The sequence below is a fragment of the Pteronotus mesoamericanus genome, unplaced genomic scaffold (assembly GCF_021234165.1).
Source record: "Pteronotus mesoamericanus isolate MK-2021 breed Mesoamerican mustached bat unplaced genomic scaffold, CSHL_Meso_final scaffold_651, whole genome shotgun sequence".
In the NCBI taxonomy this organism is placed as follows: domain Eukaryota; kingdom Metazoa; phylum Chordata; class Mammalia; order Chiroptera; family Mormoopidae; genus Pteronotus; species Pteronotus mesoamericanus.
In genome coordinates this window covers 41,021,138-41,034,843 of record NW_026555325.1, presented here as the reverse complement: position 1 = coordinate 41,034,843, position 13,706 = coordinate 41,021,138, and the positions used below count along the sequence as shown (strand labels likewise).

General features: G+C 35.8%; 1 protein-coding gene and 1 pseudogene across 2 annotated transcripts in view; one reads left to right on the top strand and one right to left on the bottom strand.

Moving 5' to 3' along the window:
* The window catches only part of PPP1R1C (protein phosphatase 1 regulatory inhibitor subunit 1C), a 122,186-nt gene that overhangs the window by 74,009 nt on the left and 34,471 nt on the right, over nucleotides 1-13,706 (bottom strand). The gene's annotated exons all lie outside the window — the stretch shown is intronic.
* LOC129061755 (heat shock cognate 71 kDa protein-like) lies at nucleotides 573-2,488 on the top strand (annotated as a pseudogene).

Sequence of the window (13,706 nt, the reverse complement as noted above, 5' to 3'; positions counted from 1 at the left end):
GAAGCATATCGATAAACTCTATTGAAAGAGACAAGTAATTAAAGGCACAACCACAGTACAGTGTGATAAATCAGGTCCATAACAGAGGAAGCACAAAGAGAGGTAGAAGTACATGTTAAGGGCCTCTAACTTCACCTTGGCAGAGTCCAAAAGGAACTTGGGGGAAAGGACACTTAAGCTGATGTAGCTAAAGAGGTAGGTGGGTAAAGGAAAGTTGACGGCACAGGGTAGTTGAAGAGATTTTCATCAGAAGAAACAGCTGGTGGGATTGCTCCTGAAGTGTGAGAGCACATGACAATGTTTTAGAAATTAAAAAATAACAAATATTGGGACCAGAGAATGCCAGGTGTGAGTTCAGAGAGAAGTTACAGACATAGAAGGAGCTGGGTAATTTAGGGTTTTGTCACTATGGTAAGAAGTGTGGACATTTTTTATTCTAAAAGTAGTGGGAAATCACTGACAGGTTCTAAACTGGAGGAAACATGATCAGATTTCTCTTATAGAAAAGATGTTCTGCTCATTGAACATGGGGGAGCTGTTCTGATCCGGGCCGCACATGCACTCAAGCAACCATGTCTAAGGGACCTGCAGCTTGCATTGATCTTGGCACCACCTACTCTTGTTTGGGTGTCTTCTAGCATGGAAAAGTGGAAATAATTGCCAATGATCAGGAAAACTGAACCTCCCCAAATTATGTTGCCTTTGTTGATACCAAATTATTAATAGGTGATGCTGCAAAGAATCAGGTTGCAATGCACCCTACCAACATGGGTTTTGATGTTAAATACTTAATAGCACATAGATTTGACAATGCTTTTGTCCAATTTGATATGAAGCATTGGCCTTTCATCGTGGTGAATGATGCTGCAGGCCCAAGGTCCAAGTAAAATACAAGGTGGAGGCAAAAAGTTTCTATCCAGAAGAGATGTCATCTATGGTTTTGACAAAGATGGAGGAAATCACAGAAGCCTACCTTTCAAAGACTGTTACCAATGCTATCATCACACTACCTGCCTTACTTCAATGAGTCTCTTTGTCAGGCTACCAAAGATGCTGGAATTATTGCTGGTCTCAATGTACTTAGAATCATCAATGAGGCAGCTGCCACTACTACTGCTTACAGCTTAGACAAAAAGATTGGAGGTGAAAGAAATGTGCTGATCTTTGACTTGGGAGATGGCCCTTTTGATGTGCCAATTCTCACAATTTAAGATGGAATCTCTGTGATCAAATCTACAACTGCTGACACCCACTTAGGTGGAGAAGACTTTGAAAGCCAAATGGTCAACCATTTCATTGCAGAGTTGAAGCACAAGCACAAAAAGGACATCAGTGAGAATAAGAGGGCTGTTTGTCACTTTCGTACTGTTTGTGAATGTGCTAAGCATACTCTCTCTTCCAGCACCAAAGCCAGTATTGAGACTGATTTACTCTATGAAGGAATCTACTTTATCACCCATGCCTGATTTAAAGAATTGAATGCTGACTTTTTTCATGGCACTCTGGACCCTGTAGAGGAAGTCCTTCGGGATGTCAAGATTGACAAGTCCCAGATCTATGATACTGTCCTAGTTGGGGGTTCTACCCTTATCACCGAAATTCAGAAACTCCTTCAGGACTTCAATGGGAAAGAGCTGAATAAGAGCATCAACCCTGATGAGGCTGTCACTTACGGTGCAGCTGTCCAGACAGCCATCCTCTCTGGAGACAAATCTGAAAATGTTCAAGATCTGCCTCTATTGATTGCCACTCCTCTTTCCCTTGACATCGAACTGCTGGTAAAGTCATGACTGTCCTCATCAAGAACGATACTGCTATTCCTACTAAGCAAACACAGACCTTCACCACCTACTCTGACAACCAGCCTAGTGTGCTCATTCAGGTTTATTAAGGTGAGTGTGCCATGGCCAAGGATAAGAGCTGCTTGGCAAGTTTGAACTCACAGACATATCTCCTGCACCTCATGATGTTCCTTAGATTGATGTCACTTTTGATATTGATGCCATTGGCATCCTTCATGTCTCTTCTGTGGATGACAGTACAGAAAAAGAGAACAAGATTACCATCACTAACGACAAGGGTTGCCTGAGCAAGGAAGATGTTGAGTGCATGGTCTAAAAAGCTGAGAAGTACAAAGCTGAAGATGAGAAGCAGCAGGACAAGGTGTCTTCCAAGAACTCATTTGAATCCTATGCATTCAACATGAAAGCAACTGTTGAGGATGAAAAACTTCAAGGCAAGATCAATGGTGAGGACAAACAGAAGATTCTTGATAAATCCGCTGGAATCATCAACAGGCTTGATAAGAATCAGGCTGCAGGAAAGGAAAAATTTGAACATCAACAGAAAGAGCTGGAAAAAATCCACAACCCAATCATCACTAAGCTGCACCAGAGTGCAGGAGGGGTGCGCGGGGGCTTCCCCGGTGGTGGAGCCCCTCCACACCGGGGGCAGCTCCTCTGGGCCCGCCATTGAAGAGGTTGGTTAAGCCAGCCTCTTGCATAGATTTAGCATTGTTCCACACAAACCGTTGAAGGACCCAAATTTGTAGCAAATTCCATGGCAGTTTTAAAAGTTGAGCTGCTGTATAATAAAACTGAGCATTCTTGATACTTGAATATGAACTATGTGCACAGGGGAAGGAAATGTACTCTATAAGCACTATATTGTAAACTGTAAAATGCAATGTCTTAAATAAAACCATTTAAAATTGGTGCCATTAAAAAAAAGAAAGAAAGAAAAGATGTCCTGACAATTGTGTGAAGAATTGGTTGGAAGAGTCCTTCCTGAATACAGCTAGTTCAGTTCGGAAGGTATTGCAGTAATTCAGGTGACGGAAAATGATACTTTGAACGAGCTTAGAGAGATGTTTAAGAGAAAGAATGAACAGGGCTTGGAGACTGGCTATTATGGGACTGGAGCAACAAAGGAAAAGGGACTCGAAGATTATATCCAATTTCTGGCTCATGAGTGTTTATGGAAATGTTGATTTTGAGGTACTTATTGACAATCTGAATAGGAAGTGTTCAGAAAATAGTCACTCTCAGAAGTGAAAACACAGCTGAAGATACAGGTCTGGGAGTCACAGCATCCAGGTGGCCAATTATGCCGTGGGAGAGGAGGATGTCGCCCAAGAAGAGAGCGGGGAACTAGAGAAGCAGAGGGCCTAGTGGCAAACCTGAGTAATGGCAGCAGTTAAGGGATAGGCTGAGGAAGAAAGGCCTGTTAGTACACAAAATTTTAAAGAGTTGGGGGGTGAGAGTAATCTTACAAATTAAGTCATTCTTTCGAGTGGGCATGAATTTGTTCTGAGTCATCCACTCCACATTTGAATAAGTGGCACATGTGTAAACTGCTTACACATGCTTTGCTATTTAGATAGATTATTTGTACACATATACAACCTTACCTACGTGTACGTATGTAGCAAAAATAGATACTATGTAGCTTTCTTATGTTTTATGCTTAATTTCAACTTGTATGGCATTGTAGCTGATAAATTGAAAATTCTTTTGCTTGTTTCCTTGCTTATTTTAATTCTTAAAACAACAGTATATTTTAGGAGGTTTGGTGCAATTGCCATATTTTGGACTTTTTGAGCAGGTTTGCCAGGAAGTTGTGGATATCATAAGACTTCTTGGAAATCAATTCTTATAAAATAAAATGTTGGTGGTTTAAGAAAATAATTCAAGAACAGATGGATCAAATTTACTTCCACACACACGCATTTAAGTATGAATGGTTGACCAAATGTATTTTTCCCCCATCTAAATATAACAACTATGAATGCTGAATTGAACAAATGCTGATTTGTGTGTTCTTTTGCCATTCTAATATTTGGCCATCATCTTTTACTAGTCTATTCTTTCTTTGCTTTCTCTGATGGCTCATTATTTGGAGTAGCATACATGATTTTAAGGTTAGAAGGAAAGTTTTAAAATAAATGTTTTTTGTTAAGGCTTTCTTAAAGATTGATAATGTAGCAGATTCTTCAGACGCACTGTGTCTCCTCCCATCAGCCCATCCCTGGTTTCAGATATGGCTACAGTCAAGAACCAGAGAAGCTTGGATTCACCTCTAGCTAACTGGACCTATCTTTTTATCCTATCAAAGCTGAAAGCTATACCTTCAGGTCCCTTAGTGCTTTTCCATGTGATTTGGTTTCCATAACTTATGTTATCCTGTTTGTTTTCACTATGTGATGCCCCCCTCTTAAAATCTGGTGTGCAGAACTGAGCACAACATTCCTGATCAAAGTACAAGACATTATAACGCTGTTATTATAGTTGAGGGCTATAATGCTCTTGTTCTCTACATCCCACCTCAAAAAAATATGTCACATTCATCTTCCCTCTTTTTCCCTAGGGCATTCTCTGGCTCTAGGAAAACCAACTGCTGGTGGAATTAGTGCTTTTAGGAGACAATGTGTAACCACTGGGTGACTAAAGACAGTGAATGCAAGCTCTGGTTTCTTGTTTGTCAGGTATGCAGCTCTGGAAAGGCATCCTATGAGCTTCTCAAGAGATCCCAACACAATTGACCATCCTTCCACAGCAATGACCTTAATGATGTCTTTCTTTCCTTCTTACTTTTTTCCCATGTCTCACTTATTCTTGTTTACTGGGAGTACATTTCAGAAAAAGTGCTTTCATCCAAATCCTTTTCCCAGGCTCTGCATTCCAAAGAATCCAAACTATTTATATTTAGCATGTTATCTGTGACATGGAATAGTACATACTTGGACTTAAACAAAGGTCAAGAAGTATTCATTTCTATTTTTCATTGAAATTTCACCAAACTTGTAGGAAAAAATGATTACGCTTTTATTCCAGTCTAGCAATTCCTTTTCAGCGAATATAACTACATAGTCCAATTGAACATAGGTAAAATGTTGTGTTAAGTACAGTGTATGCTTACAGGTAAGTGGAAAAGAAAGAGAGCCACATATAGGAAAAAGAAAGATCAAATCTTTGCCCTGGCCAGTGTGGCTCAGTTGGTTGGAGCATCATCCCATGCACTGAAAGGTTGTGGGTTCAATTCCCAGTAGAGGTGAATACAGGAGGCAACCAATTAATGTTTCTCTCTCTTTCTCTCTAAAAAGAAAGCAATGATAAAAATGCCCTCGGGTGATGATAAAAAAAATGATCACATCTTTGACTTCTTTTTCCTTTGTCACTCCCATCCCGTAGTCAACCAGCCTCCATTTCTGACAACATGGTCAGAACTTCAGGGCATTATACTTTAGTGAAACAAGTCAAAGAAAGATAAATACAATATCATTTCACTTTTATGTGGAATCTAAAAGAGATGAAGTTATAGAAAGAGAGAGCAGAATGGTAGTTCAGAGGGTTGGAGTAGGGGAGATGGGAAGATCATCAAAGGCTACAATTTTCCAATTGTAAGATGAATGATTTCTGAGATCTCATGTATAGCACAGCAACTATAGTTAATGATACTATGTTACATATTCAAAAGTTGCTATGAGAGCAAATATTAAATGTTCTCACAACACACACACACACACAATGTAATTATGTGAGGTGGTAGTTTACTCTGGTAAACATTTTACAGTACATACGTGCATCAAATACTCAAAATGTACACCTTAAATATATACAATGTTATATGACAATTATGTCTCAGTAAAACTGGAAAAATTCCTACTCAAAGCAAGAATTACTTCTGTGGGTTCTAACACACTGTCTTTCAATATTAACTTAAACATTTGCATTAAAAGGGAATGGATTAAGAAGTTTTAAAATATAATTCATTGTAAAATCTAACCATGAGAAAATTATTTTATTTTCTGAACTAAAACCTATCATCCTGAAGCTTCAGCTCATATTCTCATTCCTCTTGTCAGTTGATGATCCTCATAAAACTATTTTTAGATCTAAACACTACATTCCAAATGAGGGTATATCATAGTTCTCTTAATGTTTTCAAAAGACTACATTAGCCCCATACATGATAGATTCACACAGCCTATTGTCCCTTTAAATCCTTAGATTCGATTCACATAAACTCTGTTTTTCCTCTTTGTGCATTTGACTTAAAATAGTTAAATATAGGATTTTACATTCTTCTTTAATATATTTAATCTTGAAGGCTTTCAACCTATCTAAATAATCTGACAGGATGTCTTTGACTTTGATTCTGCCATCCAAAGCCTACATGCATATTTCCAGCTTTGGAGCATTAGCAAAACTTCATTTAGAGTTAATAGTTAAAAATATCAAACAAAATGGCTCAACAAAAGGCAAATCACTAAGATAGTTTACTCCATGCCCACATATGTTGACTGATATTTAAGTTAGTTAAAAAAATGATAAATTCTCATAAGGTGTTATAATCCAATTATTTTTCACTATACATATAAGGAGTTATTTGCCAAATATCTTACTGATATACACATGGTTTCAGTATTTCCTTTTCCCTTGATCAATCAATGTAGCAATCTAATAAAAGTATAGAAATAAAGTTGTGAGGACATGATTTGTATTTATGAACCTACTTGTATTTCTAAGAATTAACATTTTACATTATTCAGAAATAATAGATTTTGCTTCAAGTTAACTTCAAATTAACAGTTCACAGTTTCTAAATTCCAATGTTTTCTTAGCCATAAACATCAGGCCTCCCAACAGGTGTGTCGAACTTGTGGCCCACGGGTCACATGTGGTCCAGGATGGTTATGAATGCAGCCCATCACAAAATCGTAAATTTATTGAAAATCTTTTTTTGCTCATCAGTTTTCATTAGTGCTTGTGTATTTAATGTGTGGCCCAAGATAGCACTTCTTCCTGTGTGGCCCAGAGATACCAAATGTTTGGACACCCCTGCAAGTCTTCTGGCAACTCACTTATTTTACTTGTATCTTTAAATGTAGACATCAATAGCTCTTTGATCATAATTGCTGTTATTTTATTATCTTGTGATATATTTATTTTTTCCCTGAGCCTGGGAACATGCACTTAAAGTAACTTCACTTTCTTATTATTATAGTAAATTTATCTATGTCTCCTTTAATAACACTCTCAGCACATTTTCACTTGGAGGAAAGTTTGCCTTCTAGAAAGAGATGAAAGAAATATAAAAGTTGAAGAACTCTGGTTTTGATTGCTTTTGTTTTTAAGAATACAGTATCTGAACAAAATAAATGGAATACTCTTTATTTCTTGCTCCTGAAGTAACTAAAAAGTATTTCCTGTATACATTTCAAGGTGTTTTACTTTTAATCCTCAACTTGTTTTGGTGTTTAGCCTATCTGACATAATTTTTCCAAATCCACAAAACTCTTTGAAATCTGTGTTGCTGTATGCTCCTTCTTTCACCTTTTTGTTGTTTTTGAAAACAAAACATGTAAGACTTTATTCTTATTTAAACAACATGCTAACATAACAGAATTACAGGATGAAAATCTAGGCCTCTAGTGAGCTTACCTTGAAAAGGTAATTTATAAATGTAACTACTTATCAATGTGTCACTTAATACTCTACATATACATACACACATATATGTATACACACACATAGCGGTAGTCTTTTAAAAACAATGTCTCAATAATATACATTGTGAGTCTATGTCAAATACTTTGCCAGGCAGTATAAATTATAATTATTACATTGTCTTTATTCTCAATAAATTTAGAATTATAAAATGTTGACAATGGAATGCATAGAAAAATCTTAAGGATCATCCTCTAGATAAACATGTCCTAATTGATTATTGCAACTGTTCAAATACTAAAAATTATATTTATACTGAGGAACAGAGTGAAGTATTAGTATCCCTGTGTAGTAATTTCACGTTTAAAATGTTCGTGAATTTTAAATATACATATGGAAATGATCAATAAATACTACTATTAATAATCTAATAACTTCCATTTAATGAGTACTTATTTTGAATCAGGACTGTTAAACTTTATAAAATATGTTATCTAATTTAATCTTTCCAATCACTATTGAGTAGTTTTCATTGTCTTCAATTTACAGGCAATAAAATAGACAAACAAATAGCAAGTAGTGAAATCAGGATTTGAAACCCAGGTCTGAGCAAACCTAGAGTTACAGAGACTGTAAGAGAGAGAGGAGGCTTTTGTGTTCCCAAATAAATCTTAACCCAGTTTGCATTGAATTTGTAGCTCTAGCTACCTAACTCTTTTTCTTGAAAGGACTTGTTTTGAGGAATGTTTCCCTTTTACCATTTAATCATACTCACTGTATATGACTGAGCAAAAAAAAGACGTGTTTAAAAGCACAATGAAATGAGTGAACACAGACAGCATAAGACTCTATGGTAAATATGGGATTAGTCAGAAAGAAATTAAGCTTCTTTTTTCCCCCTAGGATATTTAGAGTTGGCCGCAAGAATGCCAAGAAGTAAACTCTATGCAGAAAAATATATATATACTTAAGCTTTCATGGCAATTATTTTTATAGCTAAGGGACTTACATGGCTAGAGTTTTATTCTTCAAAAATAAGTTGAGCAGTTACTAAAAGCCGATGAAATATTATGAAAATATTTCACTTAGACATTTAATTTTAAAACCTAACTTGGTATCATAACAACCATCTCTCCCTTCCTTCCTTCCTTCCTTCTGCCTGCCATAAACTTTATGAATCAGATATTCTGCTCCATGCTAGGAATGGGAAGAAGCAACGTGATATAATGATGAAAAGCCCACATTCTCTATCAGACTGCTGAGTTATTTAGCAAACATATACATAAGTATATAGTCATTTCTCATTCTCTCTCCAAGTTATTTATTGAGCAACAACTAGGTGCTAAGCACTGGGCTAGGTACAAGATGAAAGCCCATGCAATCCTTTTTCTCAAGAAGACACAGATCAAAACATCACAGAATAAGGCAATAGTTAATATGCTAAAATGCATAAGGGGCTGTGGGAGCACATTTTAGTACAACAAACTTTTCATTGCATTCCTGTGCTGTGGACCGTGGTTTCACTAGCTTGGAGTGAAAAGAAAAAGAAAAAGAAAAAGAAAAAGAAAAAGAGAAAAAGCTTTCTCATTCCAAATCTGAATCTTGACAAAAGAGGAGTGGGCCACTGGAAAAAGATCAGAAGAACTTTTCAGGAACAGAGAACGGTGTGAATAAAAGGACACATTTTGAGACCAGTAAACTGTGTCCTGGAACTAGAAGCAGTTCAGGATGATTTGAGTCAGGATGAGAAGGAAAAGGGAGGAAGGCATAGGGAGTCTTTAATGTCATGTAGAGAAACTCAGAACTTTTTCTGCATTGTGAGGGAAGATTTTTAAAAGTGTTCAGGTAGGGCATGGATCCAGTCAGATGTGTATTTTGGGAATATCACTGTGTTGGAAAGGAGAAGAAAATCTAAGACTGCACAATGGTTACTGCCAAAGAAAGGAGATAGAGACCTGAGTTAAGCAAGGAATGTGTGGGCTGCATTTGAGAAATGTTTAGATGGTAAAATAGGCAGTAACTGGGATTTGGTTGGCTGTTAAAGAATACACGGGAAGGGGCAGATTTGGGGAAGTAAAAGGTAGTGATATTTTCACTTTTTGACATTCTAAATTTGCTATGCCTCTGAGACATCCAAAATAAAATGTCCAGACAATTTTTAAACATAAACATCTAAAGATCAGGCAATATTTTTGGCTCAAGACACAGATTTGGAAGTCATCAGTACATGTCTGACAGCTTTCTAGTTTTAAAAATACTCGGGTATTTTTTCAATCTTATGGGAGGAAAAGACACTGAGATAAAATTTTAGAAGTTGGTAAGTTTCAAGTAACTTTTTCTTCATCAAAGAGGTAACAGCTTTTTAAAGATTAACTCATTATGAAAGTCATAAGAACACTATTTTAACTAATATTTCTAGTTATTATTTATTGACTATACTACAAATAATGAAAATATTAGTGCTTTTATCTTTCATCAAACTTCTTTCTTCCCTACATTCTGAATTTTGGGGTTCTAATTCTTATATTTCAAAACTTATAATATTCACATTCTCTTCTAAAACATAATTGTTTAATCTTAAATGTAAGACTATGGTAAGATACTCACAAAGTAAAACAGTTTCTTCATCCTGAATATTTTTTGTTTGAATTTCCCTTTGGGTTAACTAAATATCATTATCAATTATTTTTTCAGAATGCCTCATGGAATCTCTCTTCTGAACACTTACATGTTTGAGAATATCCATACTTTGAGATACAAAGGTAATTTGGCTAGTGTAAATATATTGGATTACACTTTCCTTTAGAACTATGTATATATGCCCCCTACCATCTTCTGTAATTTAGCCTTGTGGAAATGAGCAATTTTCTTTATATGCCTACACACTTTAAAATAATTTATTTAATTATAATAATTTAACATGAATATTATTTTCTCGTAGTCACACAACACAAGCTTTTATTGGCTCATCAGATGCCCTTTCAATCTTCAGTCATTTCAATATTGTAATTAAAAATTTGCTACTATAATTTTTGGGGGTTTTTTTCCTCTGTTGGAGGAGGGGGAAGACCAATTGTCCTTAATTGGATTATCTTTGCCCTCTCTACCTTTATTCTAGTTGTTTCAATCTGTCTTTTCCCCTCTCTATTAATCCTAATTATCTTTTATATCAGTAATTCCACTTTTAACCTGCCTACTGTGTTTTATTTATGTTTGTAACTTATTCATTAACCCTATAGTGGTGTCATTTTGGCCCACAGTATCCCGTTTGTTTTATTCCTTCTCATCATCTCAAGTTTTAGTTATGGGACCATAATATTTACGTTGTTACTAAGTATTTTTGTATCATTAGGTCCTGATAAGTAAGTTTTTTTCTGTCCCTTAGTATGTTTTTCCATTCTGGCTTCTTCAGCTGTATTTAGCAAGCTTCACTGTGATGTTTATTTCTTCTCTGTGTTATGTTCACAAAATTGCCATTCTATTTCTTTTTTCATATGATAAACTATGGATCATTCTTCTTGATATAATTTCCACTTTATATTTGACTGTTTTACCTTCTTGCCAAATTATAGTTGAGGAATGGGTATTTTTATGTCCATTTTTGCATAGCCTAAGGATTTAGTAATGGAGGGGTGGGGAGGGAGCACCCCATGGGTATTGGCTCTACTATTGATTCAACATCTTATTAAATATGCAATTTAGATCGTGACTGAAAGAAACATCCACTTACGAATTGCTCACTGACAACCCATTGTAGAGTCTGTCTTGTCATCCCGTTCTGATTGTAACGGATAATAATTTACAGCTTTTCAACTGCAGGCTCTCCTTCTTTTACTATTTCTGACTATCTCACTTACAGATAATTATTGATCACTTACAATATGCCAGGTGAGTAGCTCTCATATCTACAGTATTGTGGTCCAATTGTTTGCAATGACCACTTTCTGTGTTTTTCCAGGAAAGGGTAAATATCTTCTTTATACTTTCTGGAGTTTTATCTGACTTTCTTTTTACCTCATTAGTTCCCTTCTGCCAAATTGTTCTTTCGAGGAGAAGTTTTAAAGGCAAAGGGAGAGATGACTAACATCTGCTTCCTTACATTAGAAATTCTAAAATCTTAGGAAAATAACAAACACCCATTCACTAGACAAGGTTAGATGACTTGGGCCATGATGATAGATTCTTACACTTCTCTTTAAACAATGGAGGACTCTTTCTACCACATGTCTGAGAGATGGTCATCTGGATCCTGCTTGAGTTACAGAAGATTCATTTACATTCTAGTTTTTCTACCCCATGGTTGAGACTTTGATTGTTATAATGTAATGCTTTATATTGTAATAAAATAGGTAGCTCTATAACCTCAACCCATACGGATCTGCATCCAATTTATGTACTTTGCTTACTCTATTATAAATTAGGCATATTTTAGATTATTGGAAGAATACCCTTCTGCATTTAAAAAAATATTCTTTTGTTTTCTCCTCCCCAGTCCATAGCCAGTTTTCGCTATGCCCTTTCCTTAGGACACTTGATTTTCACCGATTGGAAAGTGATAAGATTGCATTGATTTTATTAGAACAAAATCTTTACTGCCACTGTCAAAAAATTGTCAAAATTGATATACAGTTCTATTATGCCCTTAATGTAAATTACTCATGAGGTTTCTTTAAGATTGATTTCAAAAATATTTTGTGAGACTCTATGAGTTTTGGGGCACCATTCAGGTTCAGGCATATCTCTCAGCCAGAAATATTCCAGAAAAAAATTTAGAAATAATGAAAACAATTAGAATTATAAATTTTCATTTACAAAACTATAAGTTCAAAATGTGTTTAGAAAATTTAGATTCCTCAATAATGAAGATTATTTTAAAGTGTAAATACAGTAAACAAGCACTGATTAGTTCTCTGTCATATATAAAGCAATCTTGTCCTATAAATCTATTATCAAAGTGTACAAGGTAGACTCACGTGCAACAACTAGTGGAAAATTCTAAAGCAACATATCCATGTCCCAGAATGATGGAAAGAAAAGTTGATTTGGAATCAGAACAGTTGGGTTTGAGAAGCAACTTTGGTGTCTGCCAAAAGGGAAAGTTGTATAGAACAAGTTTTCTTATCTTTAAAACAGAAATTATAAGAACACATGATATGCCCACCTAAAGGCGCTGTTAAGAAAAACAAATGATGTTATGAATGTAGAAGTGCCTTGCACACAAATGTAAATTAAAGGAAAGCAGCTTTGTAAGGTAAGAGTGGTATAAAATGTGTAATCGGATAAACCTAAGTTTAATTCAGACCTTGGACTGTCCTCTCTGAATTTCAGTACATGAATCTGCAAAACAAGTATTAAAATTGGGGAATTGTTTTAACTCTTATAAATGTAAAAACATATATAGTTATTTGTATTACAATATTTAAGATAATGTTCTTTAAATCAGTAAATGTTGAAGGGATGCAAAGTAACTATAAAGAGGTGATTGATAGAGATGCAGTTGGTGTCACTACTTCTGAATAAAGACAGAGCAGTTGAGCCTTGGAAAACCATCACTTACTGAAGGTGGGGGGACAAAGAGCCACTTGGCAACAATACTGAGAAAGAGAAGTCACCTTGGCTGAGGAAATAAGAGGACATGAAATCACAAAGCCAAAGGTGGAGAGAATTTCAAGAAGGGAATTGTTAGCAGTTTCAAAAGCAGCTGACAGCTCAAGAAAGATAAGCACAGAAAAAAGATTGTTTCCATAAAGTGACCTTTGAGAGAGGAGGTCCCGTGAAAGCCAAATTGAAGTGGGTTGAGTGACTAATGAGAATCTAAAAGCAAGGACGGGCTAACCTTAGAAAAGCTGAGTCATAAATAGCCAGAGAGAAGTCAAGGAGTGTTACAGAAGGGGCTGATGAAGGTCAGGGCAAGGGTTTGCTTCTTTTTCTCCTGAAGCTACGGTTCCTATTCATGTTACAAGGTAGAAGAAAAGCAAAGGATAAAGATATTAGAGAAGAACAGAACCAAAAACTCGAGGGAAAGAGGAAAAAAGATTCCAAGAAAGGAAGAAGAAACTACATTTTGAAAAGAGCTGTGATTTCTGACGAGGCTACTGGGGAAACACACACAAATTAATGTTCAGGACAGGAAGGACCTCAAAGCACTACTGATTCTACTTTAGCTTTCTTCAAATATTTAACTTTGGCCTTAAATCCCTAAAAGTCAGGAAGAACCTTATATGGTTCTTGGAGAGAAAAAGAGAAAAGTACAGGCTG